Here is a 7,485-nt window from a genome sequence, read left to right as displayed (position 1 = left end):
TCCGATGCGAGGAGCGGGGGGGGGGGGGGGGGGGGGGGGGGGAGGCTTGAGCTGTGCTGGCCTCAGGGCACGCGGGGCTGCAGGGCGGGGGCGGAGATGGGGAGGGTTCCTTCAAGATTTTCTGGAGCAAAGAAAGTTGCATTCGGGCTGAGCAGACTTTTTGGTGTGGGGAGATCCAGCGCCTGGACCTCCGGGGACTATGAGCTGCCCCAAGCCTCAGACCTGGCAGCGCTCCAGATCCTTATTCCAAAGTGTGGCTCACTGTGGACTTATAGATGTGCTCAGAGTCCTCATCCCCACACTGTCACTGGCGTCGGCAGGCTGTGAGGTGGCCTAGAAGGCTACTAGCCCACTTTTGTGCTGCAGGTCAACTGAAATAAACGGCAGGACAGAGGCAAGGTTCCTTTTTTTTTTTTTATTTTTAAGTACATTTTCCCATATGCACAATTGCAGGAACATCATGCACCATCATATGTTAAAAAAAAATCCAGACTGGCGTTACCGGTATGACCAAGGTGACGGAATTGTTCCCGATGGAAAAGGGATGAAAATAGTGATGAATTGTTCTGACAAGCTGGTTTCCTTGCCACTAACTCCTTATTTTCGAAAAATAAAGTTGTTTTTGAAGGCATTCTCTAAGTCTGAATTTAGATTTCACAGCCTCATCTGGGTTAAAGATTGATATTGACTAATTACAACTGCATGATTGTGGAGAATTGTAATCTTGTACGGAGCCAAATTATCTTGAGCGCTCTAGTGCACGGCTATCCATTGCCCACCTCTGTGTCTAAAGTCCTTGTGACTATCACATGATGTTTGTTCCCACCATATTAACTACTAGTCTCCACCAACCCAAAAGCTAACAATGTCATCAGAGACCTGTAGCAGAGATTTCCCTGCTTTGTTGTGTATCTGGAAGGGGCCTTGACTTATCGCTTTCTTTTATTTTGTAACTACAAGACCTTCATGTGCCCATTTCCATGTTGGAACACAGTATTTGGGGCAATCCTCCTAGGCAAAGATGACTCAAAATTGGCTCCAGAATAAACAGTTGTTTAAACCCTTTAAAACGAGAGCTGTGTTTTGCTTGGACATTCCTATAGCAACAGCAGCATTGCCTTGCTATATACTCTAACACAGGCTCATTTCACTGGCTCATCTTTCTCTTTAAATGTAAACCTCTAGAGGGCAGAGATGTTATTTCTCAGTGCCTAGAAGAAACTCACTAAACTACTTTTTCAAGGGATAAAGTGATTTTAGAAATGAAACTTAGAAGCATCTGTAATTTAATAATTTCTGAGAGGTTTGGAAATATTGTAAAGTCCCCTGGTCATTCATCTTTAAGATCCAGCTTTATTCATGTTAAGTGAGAATAATATCTCATTACTGGTCCTTGAGGACCAAACATGGCCCACCTGAACATTCTTTAATATTCACTGCCATAGTCTGAACGTGAACTGCCCCCTTCAGGCACATGTGTTTGAACACTTGGTCCCCAACTGGTGGCACTGTTCGTGAAGGCTGTGGAAGCTTCAGGAGGCAGAGCACTGATGGAGGAAGTGCTTCCTTAGGGATGGGCCCTGAGGTTTTGTAACCCAATCCCATTTCCTGTTCATGATCTGCTTAGTGACTGTGGGTGCAATGTGACTGGTCACTTCCCCTCCTCAGCCTTGTCTTCCCCACCCTGATGAAATGTAAGGCCCTCAACTGGAACCAAAACCAACCCTCTCTCCCTGGCACTGCTTGTTAAGTACTTTGTCACAGCCACGAGAAAAATAACTAACATATCCATCACAGATAGTTCTTGGAAAGTATTAGTCAAAAGACAGACTGGTAGGAAAAGCTGGGGACTGACAGAGGCATTTTGCTTATCACCTAAGAAAATAGGTATTTATTTCTTATAGAAACTCATCTTTGCTACCTTAAACAGTCACAAGTACAACCCATTTATTCCACTGAATACTTTGTCATTTTAAAAAACAATTTATTATTATTATTATTTTGAAACAGTGTTTTACTGTGTAGCTCTGGCTGGCCTGGAACTTACTATGTAGACTAGGCTGGCTTTGACTCATAAAGAGCTGCCTGCCTCTACCTCCTTAGTGATGGGATTAAAGATATATGCCATACTCAGCCTTATTTTTATTATTTTGAACTATGTGTAGGTGTGCGTTTGCATATGGGTATGTGCATGTGAAAGTGATACCCATGGAGGACAGAGGAATCTGACCTCCTGGGACTGGAATTACAGATGGTTCTAGGAACCACACATGGATCCTCTGGAAGAATACCAAGTACTCATAACAGCTAAGCCATCGCTCCAGCCTGTACCACTTCTTTTTAAAATTATCTCATCCTGTTAAAACTGGTGTGCAGACAGAATGTTTTGCATTGACCTAGAATCAAAGTTATCAATGCAATTTGGCTACTTCAGTTCCAAGCAGAAATAGCTCCACAGAAGTGTAATATACTTGCCTTGAATATAAATTGAAGTTTCTCCTATACATATATTATTAAACTCTTGTTCTATTTTCTTTGAGATAAAGCCTCATTCTGTATTCCAGGTTGGCCTTGAACTTACTGTGTAACCCAGCCTGGCTGCTCAAGTTTCCCTGGTGCTGGGATTATAGGCATGAATCACTTTGCCCCGCAATAGAACTTCTATTTGCCTTTTCTTTTGGCCAGCTCTCGTGTTCAGACTGAAAGCTAATTCAGCATGTTCAGGTGTCCTTTGACTCCTAGGCAGATGGAGGTAGATTTAAGATTCAGTTATAGCAACTATTATTTCTGTGTGTGTGGTTGTTGTAATTTCTTCCTTGGTTTCAAAATAAGATTCTTTCCCCCATGTTTTAATGATTTCATTACCACTATTTTAGCCAGTCCCTACGTCTCTTCATTAAAGCCACTCATTTTAGAAGCATAGAAAAGCCTGTATGGCGGTGCATATCTGTAATCAGAGTACTTGGGAGACAGGGAGAGGAAGGAAGACCTTGTCTGGAGAGGGAGAGAAATGAGAGCAAAACTTTAAAATCATCTTAATTACATGGTTGTTTTTACTCAGTGTGCGTTCATGTGTGCACACACTTGCCATGGCCTGCATACATGTGGAGGTCAGAACTCTCAGTCAGTTCTCTCCCTCCACAGTGTGGGGCTCAGACTCAAATTCAGGTTGTCAGGCTTGGCAGCAAGCGTCTTTATCTGCTCAGCCATCTCACTGGCCCAAGAGCAAGCATTTTAAATTACAACGATCACCTCACTTTCCTGTGCCTTGTTCATTCTGATGACTTCTGAAGATCACTATTTTAAATGTTCTTAAATACCTACTATGTGCCAGGTGTCGTACAGAGGAACACTGATTGAAAACTAAAGGTTCAGTCCCTGTACTTCTTCAGGAGCTACAAGATTAGGGGCTAAAACTGGGGGGCTAGACTGGTGACAGTGCTACTTACTACCACAAAGAAAAGAGAAAAAAGTTTTCCCTCCTGGGCCTGGGTTTACTGGTAGTTACTGAGGAACAGAGAGGATGGTGCTGGGGACCAGAAATGGTGTCGACTGAAGGGCAGAAATCTAAGAGGACGTTTTTGTTTTTGGGGGGGCCTGCCACTCAGTTCCCAAATAAATCACATATGGAGAGAGAGACTTATTACTACATATGCCCAGCATCAGGTTGACTTGTTTCTAGGCAGCTTTTATTATCATTAATTATCACATCTATCTTTTGCCTCTGGGCTTTTATCTTTCTGTTTCTGTATGCCTTTCTTTACTTCTTTCTTCGTGTCTGGCTGTGTAGCTAGGTGGCTGGCCCCTGGTGTCCTCCTCTCCTTGTTCTCTTGCTCCTCATTTCCTTCCAGATTTCTCCTCCTATTTATTTTCTCTGCCTGCCAGCCCTGCCTATCCTTTCTCCTGTGTTGCTTTTGGTCGTTCAGTTCTTTATTAGATCATCAGGTGTTCTAGACAGGTGAAGTATCACAGCTTCACAGAGTTAAACAAATGTAACATAAAAGAATGCAAAACATCTTTGCATCATTAGAACAAATGTTCCACAGCATAAGCAAATGTAACACATCTTAAAATAATATTCTACAACAAGGACATAAGAGGCTAGGGGTAGAGATACATTTCAAAGATGTATTAGTGGCTTGTTGCTGCTACACCAAATGTCCACAAATGTTCTGGTCAAAGCAGTACAAGCAGATACTCTTATAGATCTCAAGGTTGTAAGTACACAAAGTACCTTGGAGGATAAACCAAGGTGTTGGGGGAGGCTGGCTCCGCTAGGCAGCTTTGTGGTGGAGACCCCTTTCCTGGTTTCAGAGGCTGCTTACACTCCTTGGTTCACAGGCCTACACCGCATTACCTCTTCTTGCTTTGATTCCATGGTCATATAACTTTCTTCTAATTCTGGCATGTCCCTGTGTCCCTCTCATAGGGTCATGGGTCACTGGGGCTCCACTGGATCCACCTGGATCACCCAGGTTAGTCTCTCATCTGATGAATTTTCACCTACAAAGTCTCTTTTGCCATATAAAGTAACTCCGGTTCCAGGGATTAGGACTTTGACATGGTCAGTGGCATTATTTGGCCTCACCAACTGAAGTCATTTAAAAAGCCATGAAAGAAGATGGAATTACTCTGAAATCAGAATCAGAGTAGGAATCAGAATGCTGACTGAAGTTGAGAGAAGAGAACATGTCTTGGACAGAGATTTAACAGGAAAATTAAAATTGTCACTACTTGGCCAACCAAGCTGTTGCAAACACGGTATCGATGAACTGGTGGGGCAAGATCTAGACTGGGTAAGGAATAAATGGAAAATAAACAAATGAGGGTAGTAACTATGGGGTTGGGAAGAGCACTTGCCACCAAGCCTGACAATCTGAGTTAGATCCTGGAACCCACATGGCAGGAGGAAAGACTGATTCCCACAAGTTGTCTGTTGATCTACACACAAATACATGTATAAAAATGAAACAACTTTGAAAAGACTATAGACAAGTTTCATGTGTTATATTTCTTCCTGTGACAGGCCTTACTATAGACCTGCCTTTTCCCTCCGACTGTTGGCCTGCACAGATGTCCACCACCACAATGATTACTGGAAAGTCTTTTTTAAAAGCTTGATTCCAGTAGAAGACCAAAAAAGGAGTAATGTGAAAGTCACAAGACAATGGCAAAAGAGTCAAGGAGACTTAGATGTGGAGGGAAAGAGATGGAACAAGATGGGTTTGAAGACATGAGCTCTGAGCTCCCTGAAAAGTAAGACAGGGTAGGAAGATGACCCTGGAAGCAAGCGAAGAGCCTGGGTAGGAAAATGCTTCTGTCACCAAGAGAACAGAATGGGGATGAAGGAAGCTATACATCATAGAGAAGGCGCTAAATGCCTCAAGGCTGCTGCTAGTCCCTGGGAGGCCTTAGAGCAAACAGGTTGATCAAACCATGAAATGATTTTGAGACAGACAAGTGAAACAGGAACACATACAACAGCAGGAGAGCCACAGGCCTGACGCCATCTAAGTGTTTTATCAGTGAGAACGAAACAAGAGGAACCAAGTTTGCAAGGTCTGAGGAAGGCAGGATAAGCAATGTCAGGTTGTAGATGCTCCAACAGGACAACCTTGCTGTAGTCTGAACTAAGAACAAGCAGAGGGTCTGGCCATTTTGTCTTTAAACATATCGGGCTGAGATAAGAAGTTTGCTAAAATTTCACAAATCCACCACAGTTTAAATCACATACTTAGAAAACCTGAAGAAACATTTTTAAAATGTACAACCCCATTAATGGAAACAATTAATGGAGGAAGATAAAAAGTTACAGAAAGGAAAAATTCTTTGTTAACCATATTTATGGACGACAATATCCAGAATATCATCATCATCATCTTCGCCCCAGCTAAATGATGCTTAAGCATGCATGGGCAGCCTGTTTATGGTGGTTCTCCAGTTGTTCCTATTCTGAGCAGTCCTAGATGCTTGTTCCACATCCAAGGTTCCACAGTCTTCCTTTATGCTGTCTATGCAGCGTTTTGGGGGCCTTCCTCTATCTTATCCTGTGCACTCCTCCAAGCAGTGCTATCTTCGGGTATCTGCCATCATTCATTCTTATAACATGGCCGAAGTAGCTCAAGCGCTGTTGCCATATCTTGTAGTTTACTTCCTTCTGTAGATGGAGATGTTTCTTAATGTCATCAATGCACAGATCTTGATGCTTCTCTCTTAAAGCCAGAGGGGGGGGGCTGATAGAAATGGACAGGAAAGACACTTCCTCATGCCAAAAGTCACCACAGTAGGAACCTGGAACATGAAAACACTAGATAGTAGCTGCCTCCTTGATGGCAAGACTGGAAATGACCAGCCAGGTTCTCTGGAAACCTGGGGAATTTGGTGTGGGTGAAAAGAGATCCAGGTGGTCGGTTAAAGGCTACCACATGAAGAGGAAGAGACCTGGTCAGTCATCCTCATCAGCTCAGACCATGAAACCGAACCGAATATGGACAAGTTCAACAGAAACACCTGGGTTAAAGCCCCAGAATCTGACAGTGTGCCAGTACCTCCAGGTCCTAAGTGCAGGACAGATGATGCTTCTCTCATAAAGCTGAAATGGGGGAGGGGAGCTGACAGAATGGACCAGAAAGGCACTTCCTCATGCCAAAGAGTCACCACGATGGGGACCTGGAACGTGAGAACACTAAGCTAGATATCTAAAATATACAAAGATACAATTTAGAATACAAAAAGCTAAATAGGACTCATAACCACCTAGTCAATAAATGGGCTAAAGAAATCTTCACAAAAAATGAGGTACAAATGGCCCACAAACATTTTATAAAGTGTTCAATCTCACTAGATATCAAAGAAATGCAAATGAAAACTACATTGAGAAGACTACTTTCAGGGATCGTTTCTATAGTTGCTTATCAGAGAAATTTCTCTGACTGTGTAGAGGACCCAAGTGCAACAAGGAGGGCGTGATCGCTATTCTTGGTTGTCAACTTGATCACATCTGGAATGAACTATGATGCAGAATCCGTGAGAGATTCTTTTTGCTTGGGTGAATCCAGTTCTAGTATGGACCTTTGAAGTACGAAGACACACACCTTTGATCTGAATCTTGAGGCTGAAGACACAACTTTAATGTAGGCCACTCCTGCTGGAAACCTATATAAAAACACAGAAGAAGGAAGGTTTTGCTCTTTGCCTACCTTGCTAGCAATCATTCCTTCACTGGCATTGGAGCCTACTCTTCTTTGGGATTCCAGCATATACTTTAGACCATCGGAGAGATCACGCTTTGTGGACTGAGCAACTACTGGATCCTTGGACTTTTCATTCAGTCAGCCATTGTTGGATTAGTTGAACTGCAGTCTGTAAGTCATCCCAATAAATCCCCTTTAATATACACTAATGTATTACATATTAATATATTGGTATCTTAATAATTATATTTAGAGAGAGCAAGAGAGATTAATTCTCTAAGTTCTGCTACTG

The 7,485-nt window shown here is 42.8% G+C and overlaps 1 pseudogene; it reads left to right on the top strand.

Moving 5' to 3' along the window:
- The first annotated feature begins 6,876 nt into the window (after window positions 1–6,876).
- Window positions 6,877–6,986, top strand: LOC142847476 (small nucleolar RNA U3; annotated as a pseudogene).
- Window positions 6,987–7,485: the final 499 nt, after the last annotated feature.

Source organism: Microtus pennsylvanicus, chromosome 3, assembly GCF_037038515.1.
Source record: "Microtus pennsylvanicus isolate mMicPen1 chromosome 3, mMicPen1.hap1, whole genome shotgun sequence".
Lineage (NCBI taxonomy): Eukaryota > Metazoa > Chordata > Mammalia > Rodentia > Cricetidae > Microtus > Microtus pennsylvanicus.
The sequence above is the reverse complement of the archived record's forward strand: the minus strand, read 5'-3'. Positions and strand labels throughout refer to the sequence as shown.